The 12,089-nt window shown below is 60.0% G+C and overlaps 1 non-coding gene and 1 pseudogene across 1 annotated transcript; both read right to left on the bottom strand.

Moving 5' to 3' along the window:
• The window catches only part of LOC132937741 (large subunit ribosomal RNA), a 7,455-nt pseudogene extending 2,936 nt beyond the window's left edge, over positions 1-4,519 (bottom strand).
• Positions 4,520-4,889: 370 nt separating this feature from the next.
• LOC132937768 (5.8S ribosomal RNA) lies at positions 4,890-5,047 on the bottom strand. The gene has a single exon (XR_009663832.1). It is a non-coding gene; the product is annotated as a 5.8S ribosomal RNA (ribosomal RNA).
• Between the last annotated feature and the right edge of the window lie 7,042 nt (positions 5,048-12,089).

Below are 12,089 nucleotides of genomic sequence, written 5' to 3'. Positions count from 1 at the left end.
TGGCTTAGCGCATTCTAAACCACCAGGCTGCCACCTTGGAAGGTACAGGTGGCCCAGGAAACCCGGAGGTCCTTGGTCATTTCGCTAGCACCAAGGATGACCTGCCCCGGGCCCTTGTGATTACAGTTCAGTTAACCCGAAGCCCTAGGGCTGGCTTCGTTAAGACCGTACCCCGCCTGCCCCTTTCCCGGACCAGATTAGTCAGCCAGTTTCTCAACGTGACTCGTCTTGGCGCGGTCGGTAGCAGGTGTGTACTTGTACAGGTCGTTCCATCCGCCTGACTCGTCGTGACCCGGTTGGGCCGTCCTTGTCAGGCGGGTGAGCGCCAGTAAGTCTTCACGGGGTTGCCTCGATGCCCTTTCGGCAACCTAGGTCGGACCACTCCGGGGACCCGCCGGCTCCCCCCCGAACCGGCGGGCGCTTCACCATTGCAGGCGCGGGAACACCGGCTCGGTGTAACCAGCGGCCCCCCAGATCCGTCCTCTCTCTGCCGCCTTCAGAGTTCTGGTGGCCTCGTGTTGTCTGTAGCGGTCGGTTTCCGCTCAGAAGCGAGGGATCCGAACCCCCCGTCGCCGTCGTCACCGCAGTTTCTTTAGCAGTTCTTACGGGAGCGGTGGACCTTAGCCCCCACTTCCTCGCTTCCGCCTAGCGTTACTAAGGTGTTACCTGCCCGTAGATCAGGCATGTGGATCCTGTCTCCGCCCACTCTTCGGTGGTTTCAGTCTTACGGTAACAAATTGTGCTTATTTTGACGACAAACTGGGTTTGCCGGCCCTCCGGCTGGTGCGTTCAAGGTTTTGCCACTGGTGGCACCCAGTCGTCGAGGTTGGTTCCGGCGCACAACCCCGGAGTCCTCCCTCCCGGGCTGGGTCATTTGTAAACGATTGACTGAATCCAAATCACCGCCCATCCGCCGACCGAGTCGCCGGTGCGCTTTCCCATCTGCTCGGTTTGATCTCTTCCGCCAGGGACGCATCTTTGCTCATAGCTAATGCGAACCATCTATCGGTCAAGGTACTCATGAGGGATGTTCGGAGAAGTAATCACCCGACGCGACGCCTTAAGCATATAGGAGCTAGCGTCGGCCTTCTGTGATTCTCATCTCCCGCACTCCTGCGAGACGCCAGTGCGCTTTCCCATCCGCTCGGTTTGATCTCTTCCGCCAGGAACGCATCTTTGCTCATAGCTAATGCGAACCATCTATCGGTCAAGGTACTCATAAGGGATGTTCGGAGAAGTAACCACCCGACGCGACGCCTTAAGCATATAGGAGCTAGTGTCGGCCTTCTGTGGTTCTCATCTCCCGCACTCCTGCGAGTCGCCGGTGCGTTTTCCCATCCGCTCGGTTTGATCTCTTCCGCCAGGAACGCATCTTTGCTCATAGCTGATGCGAACCATCTATCGGTCAAGGTACTCATGAGGGATGTTCGGAGAAGTAATCACCCGACGCAACGCCTTAAGCATATAGGAGCTAGCGTTGGCCTTCTGTGATTCTCATCTCACGCACTCCAGCGAGTCGCTCGTCGGAGACGCCGCGATTGGATCTCGTGTCACCGGTTGATTCACGTAATCAACCGTAAATGGGACGATTGGCTCGGTGTTAGCAAACTTTATAAGTCAGTATCCATCCGCCGGCGACGTGGACGCCCCGGCCTTCGGCAAGCGCCGCGGTCCGTCAACCCCGCGGCGCCCAGCGAAACACACATGCCCCACCTCCTTGGCTGTGGTTTCGCTAGATAGTAGATAGGGACAGTGAGAATCTCGTTAATCCATTCATGCGCGTCACTAATTAGATGACGAGGCATTTGGCTACCTTAAAAGAGTCATAGTTACTCCTGCCGTTTACCCGCGCTTGCTTGAATTTCTTCACGTTGACATTCAGAGCACTGGGCAGAAATCACATCGCGTCAACACCCGTCCCGGGCCATCGCGATGCTTTGTTTTAATTAGACAGTCGGATTCCCCTGGTCCGTGCCAGTTCTGAGTTGACCGTTACATGGCTGTCGATCCGGCTACGCGACCGACGCCGCGGCGGCCGGACCGCCCGGTGACGGCGAACCGACACCAAGGCGATCGGCCGGCCGCGACGCGGCCAGCGACCGAAGCTCGGTGGTTCCACGGTCGGCGGACGGCGACGGGCCCGCGGCCGCCTCGAGGCTCCCGGTCCGAAGACCGGGCGCGCGGGCGACGGCCGGGGTGTCGCCAAAACCGCCTACGCTTCTACGACGACCCGAACCCGACAGCCACGCTCCTCAGAGCCAATCCTTATCCCGAAGTTACGGATCGGTTTTGCCGACTTCCCTTACCTACATTATTCTATGCGGCTAGAGGCTGCTCACCTCGGAGACCTGCTGCGGATATCGGTACGAACCGACGCGAAGACTCCGCGTGGCCCTCTCTCGAATTTTCAAGGTCCGCGTGGGGATCACGGACACCGCCGCAACGAGCGGTGCTCTTCGCGCTCGCGTCCCTATCGCCCGGCTAGAGGATTCCAGGGACGTACAACGCTCACAGAGAAAAGAGAACTCTACCCAGATCCCCCGGCGGCTTCTTCGAGTTCATTCTGGTTACCCAGACGAGACAAAAGAGCCCCGAACACTAGGGAGCGGTTCCGCGTCGGGTTCCGGAATACGAACCGGATTCCCTCTCGCCCCAAGGGCGATTCGAAAACGCCTTCGCCCGTGGTACGAGGATCTCTCCCCGGGCTTAGGATCGACTGACTCTTGGACAACGGCTGTTCACAAGAAACCCTTCTCCACGGCAGCCCCCGAGGGCCCCTCTCGAGTATTTGCTACTACCACCAAGATCTGCACCGACGGCGGCTCCAGGCGGTCTCGCGACCTGCCCTTCGACGCACACCGCCGCGCCATCCTACTCGTCGAGGCTTGCCGGGACCGACCGCCGCGAGCGACGACCGGCCCCACTATGCCGTCGACGGCCGAGTATAGGCACGACGCTCCAGCGCCATCCATTTTCAGAGCTAGTTGCTTCGGCAGGTGAGTTGTTACACACTCCTTAGCGGATTCCGACTTCCATGGCCACCGTCCTGCTGTCATCAGCAACCAACGCCTTTCATGGTCTCTGAATACGCGTCGATTTCGGCGCCTTAACTCGGCGTTCGGTTCATCCCGCAGCGCCAGTTCTGCTTACCAAAAATGGCCCACTAAGCGCCTAGGGTTCCGTCGCCGGCTTCGCACGCGGTTCACGCGGTGTACCAGGTAAAGCCGGCGATCTCACCCATTTATAGTTTGAGAATAGGTTGAGGTCGTTTCGGCCCCAATGTCCTCTAATCATTCGCTTTACCGTATGAGACATCCTCCGTGTTACGAGCGTGTTGTTACCGCGCCGTACAGCGCGGAGTCCCACCGGCGTCCGTACGCCCGCGAACGGGCGGGACACATCGGCGCCAGCTATCCTGAGGGAAACTTCGGATGGAACCAGCTACTAGATGGTTCGATTAGTCTTTCGCCCCTATACCCAGCTCAGACGATCGATTTGCACGTCAGAATCGCTGCGGACCTCCATCAGGGTTTCCCCTGACTTCATCCTGGCCAGGCATAGTTCACCATCTTTCGGGTACCAACGTGTGCGCTAAGGGTGCGCCCTCGGACGGCCGAAGCCGACCTGGCGAAGACGCCCCCGGACTGCGGACCAGCGCGACTTTGAACGCCGGTGGGTTCGGTCGCTAGGCCATCGTCCGCACCGTAAACGGTTCACTTTCATTGCGCCAAACGTGGTTTTTCGTAAGATCACCGTTGACTCGCGCACACGTTAGACTCCTTGGTCCGTGTTTCAAGACGGGTCGGAAAGTAGCCCGAAATCGTCGCCGACCGACGGGACCCCGCCTGCGACGGGGCCGCGTCGACGGTTCTTGCCGTCGGGCGAGCCGACCAGGAGCACCGGGGTTCGGCGCGAACGGTCACGCCGAAACGCAACCGCCGCGACGAACGCCACCCAAGCCCTTCGGCCGGCGCCCAACGGGTCGCGACGTCCGCTAACCGAGCGAAAGATCCGGCCGGCGGTTAGACCGACCGTGAATTCGCCCGGCGGGGACTCGCGGGCTCTGTCCGTTTACACCCGAACAGTTTCACGTTCTTATGAACTCTCTCTTCAAAGTTCTTTTCAACTTTCCCTCACGGTACTTGTAAACTATCGGTCTCGTGGCCGTATTTAGCCTTAGATGGAGTTTACCACCAACTTCGGGCTGCACTCTCAAGCAACCCGACTCGAAGGCGCGGTCCGATCCCGGAACGCTGTGACGGCCTCTACTGGCCTGGCACCATCTGCGGGCCATGGCCCCGTTCAAGGGAGACTTGGACCGTCACGTGCGCCCCGGCAACGAGGCCGGCCCGTACGCCACAACTCCCATAGGTGCCGCGACACAAAAGTGCGCGGCGGGATTCGGCGATGGGCTTTTCCCTGTTCGCTCGCCGCTACTAAGGGAATCACGGTTGTTTTCTTTTCCTCCGCTTATTAATATGCTTAAATCCGGCGGGTAGTCCCGCCTGATCTGAGGTCGGAACGTATCGGTTTTTTTTTTTTTTAAATTACACGGCAGCCTGCGGTCCGCGCTCCGCCCGTACGGTGACCGTCCGCGTCCGCGTCTCGGAAGCCGGAGAGGTCCGTGGACTCTCAGCCGACCCGGCCGCGCTCTCGCGCGGCGGGCGGACGGGGACGTGCCGTTTGACGACGCGAGAACCCGTGACTGTTTGCCGTCACAACTTGGGCGGACGACCGGAGGCGGCCGCGCGAGCGCGGTTTTCCACGGTCGAACCGCCAATCTCGCACCACCGGAGCGGCCGACGGGCGGGCGGACAGTCCCCGGGAGGACTGCCGCCGCCGTCGGACGCCTGCCGGCGGCGCATCGGTCTGGCCGAGTATCCGGTATACGACCCTCAGACAGGCGTGGCCCGGGACCCGCGGGTCACCGAGGCCGCAATGTGCGTTCGACTGGTCGATGTTCGTATAACCTGCGGATTACACGACGACGCGCAGATAGCTGCGGTCTTCATCGATCCACGAGCCAAGTGATCCGCTGTTCGGGGTCGGGTGTTTTTTTTTGTCGACGAAACTTCTACCGGCCACGCGCCGTGCGCGGACGCACGGCGGGGCCCGTATGGTCTTTCGACGTTAACCATCTTTCGGTCGACGCTCGGTCGGGGGTCGCGGCGCGCGGGCGGTCGGCGAGCTAGTCGCGAGCGCACGCGGCCACGGGGTCGGATTAGGCGCGCGCGAGACCGGCAAGTGCTGCCGGTACCGCGGGCCCGTCTCTAATGATCCTTCCGCAGGTTCACCTACGGAAACCTTGTTACGACTTTTACTTCCTCTAAACGGCCGATTTCGGTCATCTTCGCGATCGCGCGACGACCCAGCCCCCGAGGGGGCCGAATAACGCGCGTCCACTCCGAAGACCTCAATGCGACCGTTCAATCGGTAGTAGCGACGGGCGGTGTGTACAAAGGGCAGGGACGTAATCAACGCGAGCTGATGACTCGCGCTTACTGGGAATTCCTCGTTCACGTGGAAAAATTGCAAGCCACGATCCCTAAGCACGAAGGAGGTTCAGCGGGTTACCCGGAAGCCTGTCGGCCCAGGAATGTTAACACACGCTGATTCCTTCAGTGTAGCGCGCGTGCGGCCCAGAACATCTAAGGGCATCACAGACCTGTTATCGCTCAGTCTCGTGCGGCTATTTTCGTCCGCCGCCTGTCCCTCTAAGAAGAGTTTAAGCTCCTGGGAGCCGGCGGTAGCCCTAGTAACGTATCGTGATCCGCCGGCGACGGCCGCGAACACGGCGCGCTTCACCACGGAGCCCGACGCACGACGGACGCGCGCCGACCGGAGGTTGCCCCCCGGCCGACACACGCCCGCCGCACGCCGGGACGCGGATGGCGCGGCCGCGCTCGACGACCGCCGTGGACGACGGGCGAACGCGTTCGGGGATACCGGGCCGAGCCGACGGGTACGCGAACACGGACGGCCGAAACCGCCCGCGCCGCGCACACGCCGACCCGGGGTTACCCGCCTAGTTAGCAGGACAGAGTCTCGTTCGTTATCGGAATTAACCAGACAGATCGCTCCACCAACTAAGAACGGCCATGCACCACCACCCACCGAATCAAGAAAGAGCTCTCAATCTGTCAATCTTTCCGGTGTCCGGGCCTGGTGAGGTTTCCCGTGTTGAGTCAAATTAAGCCGCAGGCTCCACTCCTGGTGGTGCCCTTCCGTCAATTCCTTTAAGTTTCAACTTTGCAATCATACTTCCCCCGGAACCGAAAAGCTTCGGTTTCCCGGAAGCTGCCCGCCGGGTCGTTAATGAAACGCCGGCGGATCGCTAGCTGGCATCGTTTACAGTTAGAACTAGGGCGGTATCTGATCGCCTTCGAACCTCTAACTTTCGTTCTTGATCATACGAGAACGTACTTGGCAAATGCTTTCGCGTCAGTTCGTCTCGAGACGATCCAAGAATTTCACCTCTAACGTCTCGGTACGAATGCCCCCGCCCGTCTCTGTTGATCATTACCTCCGGTCCCGAAAACCGGCCCGGCGGGACGCGCGGGCGACTGGCGCCCGCGGCCCGGCGGCCCGCGCACGGAAACGCCCCGGAGGGCGATTTCGCGCGCCCGCGAAGGGCGGAGATGCGCGGGACCGAGGTCTTGTTCCATTATTCCATGCGACCAGTATTCAGGGCCTTTTGACGAGACGGCCGTGAAGCCGCCCCGCCAGATTTGAGCCTGCTTTGAGCACTCTAATTTGTTCAAAGTAAACGTGTCGGCCCGCCGACGGCAATCGGTGAAGATCACCGCGCAGCAAGATTGGAGTAGGCGGCCGCCGTCGTCGAACCCCGACGGCCGCGCGACGCGTGGCCGCGCGGCGCGCCGGAAGCCCGAGACACGTGTCCGCCTGCCGACAATACGTCCGGCCGACGTGCCGGTAACTAACACCCCGAGACGGCTGACGAGCGCGACGACGACCGCGCCGACGGGACACGTGGTCCCGCGACACGGCCGGCCGCGACACGACGGACCGCCAGGGTGGTCCGGCACCGCCCAGACACAGATCCGACTACGAGCTTTTTAACCGCAACAACTTTAATATACGCTATTGGAGCTGGAATTACCGCGGCTGCTGGCACCAGACTTGCCCTCCAATTGATCCTCGTTTAAAGGTTTTAAAGTGTTCTCATTCCGATTACGGGGCCTCGGATGAGTCCCGTATCGTTATTTTTCGTCACTACCTCCCCGTTCCGGGAGTGGGTAATTTGCGCGCCTGCTGCCTTCCTTGGATGTGGTAGCCGTTTCTCAGGCTCCCTCTCCGGAATCGAACCCTGATTCCCCGTTACCCGTTACCACCACGGTAGGCATGGAACCTACCGTCGACAGTTGATAAGGCAGACATTTGAAAGATGCGTCGCCGGTACGGAGACCGTGCGATCAGCTCGAAGTTATTCAGAGTCACCAGGTCTTTGCGCGGGCCGCGATCGGGACGCGCACGAAGCGCGCCGCGACGGGCCGGTTTTGATCTAATAAAAGCGTTCCTCCCGCGAGCGACGCCCGAGGGCGCCGCGACGGTCGGAACTCTGTCGGCATGTATTAGCTCTAGAATTACCACAGTTATCCAAGTAACTTGGGTACGATCTAAGGAACCACAACTGATTTAATGAGCCTTTCGCGGTTTCACCTTAATGCGGCTTGCACTGAGACATGCATGGCTTAATCTTTGAGACAAGCATATGACTACTGGCAGGATCAACCAGGGATCTCGGTTTTACAACAACTGCGTCCCGTGACGGATCCCCGCGGCGACGCCGACCAAGGGGCGACGACGACGCGGACACTCGTCTCGGGACGCGTGCGTCCGAGCGCCGGTCCGCCCGTGGGCGAGCCGACGCCGAGGAAGGTCGAAACGACCGTGACCGGTATACGGTCACGGCGCACGACCGACCGCGGTTCGAGTGGGATACGTGCGCGGACGGGCGCCCGTAAACCGCGCGCTTCGGTCGACGCGAGCGCCCGCACTGAGCACCCGCAGAACGCGGGGCGACTGCGGCGGCGGTCGCGTGCGGAAGACCGAACACACGCGGAGAGCGAGCGCTCGCCCGACGCGACGTGACCCGTGCGTTGACGAGAGTCGGGGTTAGCGCGTACGCCGTCCGTTTTCAGCGGACGGAGAATTACCGCGCTAGCGCCTCTCGCCAGGTTTATAACGGCCCCCAGCCGAGATCGTGGGGGAAGCCGGGACGCGACGCGAAGTCCGTCGTCCCGGGGCTTCGCCCCGGCGACCGCCGGGCACGGCGACGATGGCCGGCCGCGGCGGGAATGTTTTGGCGTCGAGAGCTCGTAACTTGCGGAACGGTAACGGGAGTCGTCATCGATTTTTGAAAAAAACGATTTGCGCGTCGGAGGCCCACCGGAAGGCGGGCCTGCGACGCCGGTTGAGTTTTGCCACTCGGCGTGCGAGATGGGTCGGTCGCCGAAACTTGGACGGATACCATCGAAGGGCACCGGATTGCTGACCATTCCGAAGACTGGGGCAGACCGGTGCGCGGCGATGGACGCGTCGGCTTCGGCGTCGCCCGTGGCTTTGCTGTCGTACGTGATTGGCGATCGGACGCCGGCGGAACGCCGACGACCGAGTCGCTCACAAATTTACAAAATCTCGAGTTTCACAATGTGCGACGGGGGTATTCACGCGTAGTGGTACACCCGAGTCGAAGGAACTTCGCCATCACCGTGCGTAGCGGTTAGGCGAGAATCGAAAATCCGTCAATCACCGTGCGTAGCGGTTAGGCGAAAATCACAAAATCCGTGCGTAGCGGTACGGCCGCGGATAAAGGATTACCGATTTAATTGTCGCGGACACCGGTGTCCTATAGTACTCGGAACGTACGACGTGAACACGTCTCGGGTACGTCGAGATCGAACCAACGGTTAACGAGTTATTGCACACGGAAAAACTACGTTCGAAAAGTTGAATTCGAAATCGTGTCGACGGACATCGCCGGGGCTGCCGTCATGTGCACCACCCCGGCACCGACGAATAACCGAGGACGTCGAGTGAAAAAAAAAAATCGAATTTTCACACACGGTGGTCCGTGCGACGGGACGGTACGGCGGGCGCGCAGCTCGGCGACGGTAATCACCCCTGTAACGTCGCGGTCAGCGCAGAAATTCTACGCGGTAAAGGTTTTCGGCAAAGGGGGATATCCCTGGACAACGACTCTGCGGTCTGCCCGTGATGAACGGTACGGTCGATGTCACCGGCAAACCGTGAAAACGGTTGACCGAGACCCCGCCGTCGGAATACAGTCAATCACAGTGCGTAGCGGTTAAGCGAAAATCAAATATCGGTCTATCTCCGTGCGTAGCGGTACGGCCGCGGATAAAGGATTACCGATTTAAATGTCGCGGACACCGGTGTCCTATAGTACTCGGAACGTACGACGTGAACACGTCTCGGGTACGTCGAGATCGAACCAACGGTTAACGAGTTATTGCACACGGAAAAACTACGTTCGAAAAGTTGAATTCGAAATCGTGTCGACGGACATCGCCGGGGCTGCCGTCATGTGCACCACCCCGGGACCGCCGAATAACCGCGAACGTTGAGTGAAAAAAAAAAATCGAATTTTCACACGCGGTGGTTCGGACACGGTCACGGGGACGCCGCCGCGCACCAAGGGCGACTCCGCGCCTCGCCCGTCGATGAAAAATATTTCCGCGTACGGCACTCCGAGTCCGCGGGACGTAATAATTCTTTACGTTAGTCCACCTCGCACCCGTCGAACGCCGACCAGACAAAAATCGGCAATCGATGAAGGGCACAGTGTCCACGGATCCGGTCACGGGGACGCCGCCGCGCACCAAGGGCGACTCCGCGCCTCGCCCGTCGATGAAAAATATTTCCGCGTACGGCACTCCGAGTCCGCGGGACGTAATAATTCTTTACGTTAGTCCACCTCGCACCCGTCGAACGCCGACCAGACAAAAATCGGCAATCGATGAAGGGCACAGTGTCCACGGATCCGGTCACGGGGACGCCGCCGCGCACCAAGGGCGACTCCGCGCCTCGCCCGTCGATGAAAAATTTTTCCGCGTACGGCACTCCGAGTCCGCGGGACGTAATAATTCTTTACGTTAGTCCACCTCGCACCCGTCGAACGCCGACCAGACAAAAATCGGCAATCGATGAAGGGCACAGTGTCCACGGATCCGGTCACGGGGACGCCGCCGCGCACCAAGGGCGACTCCGCGCCTCGCCCGTCGATGAAAAATATTTCCGCGTACGGCACTCCGAGTCCGCGGGACGTAATAATTCTTTACGTTAGTGCACCTCGCACCCGTCGAACGCCGACCAGACAAAAATCGGCAATCGATGAAGGGCACAGTGTCCACGGATCCGGTCACGGGGACGCCGCCGCGCACCAAGCGCGACTCCGCGCCTCGCCCGTCGATGAAAAATATTTCCGCGTACGGCACTCCGAGTCCGCGGGACGTAATAATTCTTTACGTTAGTGCACCTCGCACCCGTCGAACGCCGACCAGACAAAAATCGGCAATCGATGAAGGGCACAGTGTCCACGGATCCGGTCACGGGGACGCCGCCGCGCACCAAGGGCGACTCCGCGCCTCGCCCGTCGAGGAAAAATTTTTCCGCGTACGGCACTCCGAGTCCGCGGGACGTAATAATTCTTTACGTTAGTCCACCTCGCACCCGTCGAACGCCGACCAGACAAAAATCGGCAATCGATGAAGGGCACAGTGTCCACGGATCCGGTCACGGGGACGCCGCCGCGCACCAAGGGCGACTCCGCGCCTCGCCCGTCGATGAAAAATATTTCCGCGTACGGCACTCCGAGTCCGCGGGACGTAATAATTCTTTACGTTAGTGCACCTCGCACCCGTCGAACGCCGACCAGACAAAAATCGGCAATCGATGAAGGGCACAGTGTCCACGGATCCGGTCACGGGGACGCCGCCGCGCACCAAGCGCGACTCCGCGCCTCGCCCGTCGATGAAAAATATTTCCGCGTACGGCACTCCGAGTCCGCGGGACGTAATAATTCTTTACGTTAGTGCACCTCGCACCCGTCGAACGCCGACCAGACAAAAATCGGCAATCGATGAAGGGCACAGTGTCCACGGATCCGGTCACGGGGACGCCGCCGCGCACCAAGGGCGACTCCGCGCCTCGCCCGTCGATGAAAAATATTTCAGATAGCTCTGTATGATAGATCTAGTTGCATCAGATGCCCCCAGATCCATCATGTCCCTAATCAGAACGTTCCATCTCAGGTTGTCGAAGGCTCCTGAGATATCCAGAAAGACTCCTACCACCATCTCCTCACTGTTGTCCACCCAATCCAGACACGACTTGATCGCGCTGATTGTGGACTTACCGACCCTGAAACCATGCTGCTCTGCTGAAAGAGCGCCCCCCGTTTCCTCCTCAAGCCTGTCCACCACCAGCCGTTCCAGCACTTTTGACGGTGCCGAAAGCAGGCTGACTGGTCTATATGACTTAGGAAGACTCGGGTCTCTGTCCTCTCCCTTCCTGATGATCACCACCTCTGCTGTCTTCCAACAGTCCGGAAATTCCGACTTCCTGAGGCACTCTCTCAGGACGTTGGTCAGCGGCAAGCCGATGACGCCCCACGCCTTCCTGAGTACCCCAGCGGTGATCCCATCCAGTCCCGGAGCTTTGTTAGGGGCCATCCTCCAGACAGCCGCCTTAACCTCGGCCTCCGTGACCTCTGGTCTCACTCTTCCTACTCTCTCAGCCTCAAAGATAGGAGCAGCCCTGTCCCTAGGGATTAGGCTCTCCAACAGACACTCGGCCGTCTCCAAAGCCGTCACCGTGAAGGTTCCGTCTTCTCGAAGCACAGCGTTTGGTACCCTACTCTTAGAAGATCCATTCCTAGCCCAACGATAGACCGGGCCCCAGATGTCCGAGTTGCTGGAGGTAGCGAACTTCCTCCACGACTCCATCTTGGCCTTCCTAATCTTTTTCAGGTGCTCGTTCCTGAGCACTCTGAATTGGTCCCTATCCGAGACTTTATAGTCCATGGTGCGTCTGAAGTTATTGAGGCG

Source organism: Metopolophium dirhodum, chromosome 1 (assembly GCF_019925205.1).
Source record: "Metopolophium dirhodum isolate CAU chromosome 1, ASM1992520v1, whole genome shotgun sequence".
Classification (NCBI taxonomy): Eukaryota; Metazoa; Arthropoda; class Insecta; order Hemiptera; family Aphididae; genus Metopolophium; species Metopolophium dirhodum.
Note: the sequence above shows the minus strand (reverse complement) of the source record. Positions and strands in the feature narration are given on the sequence as shown.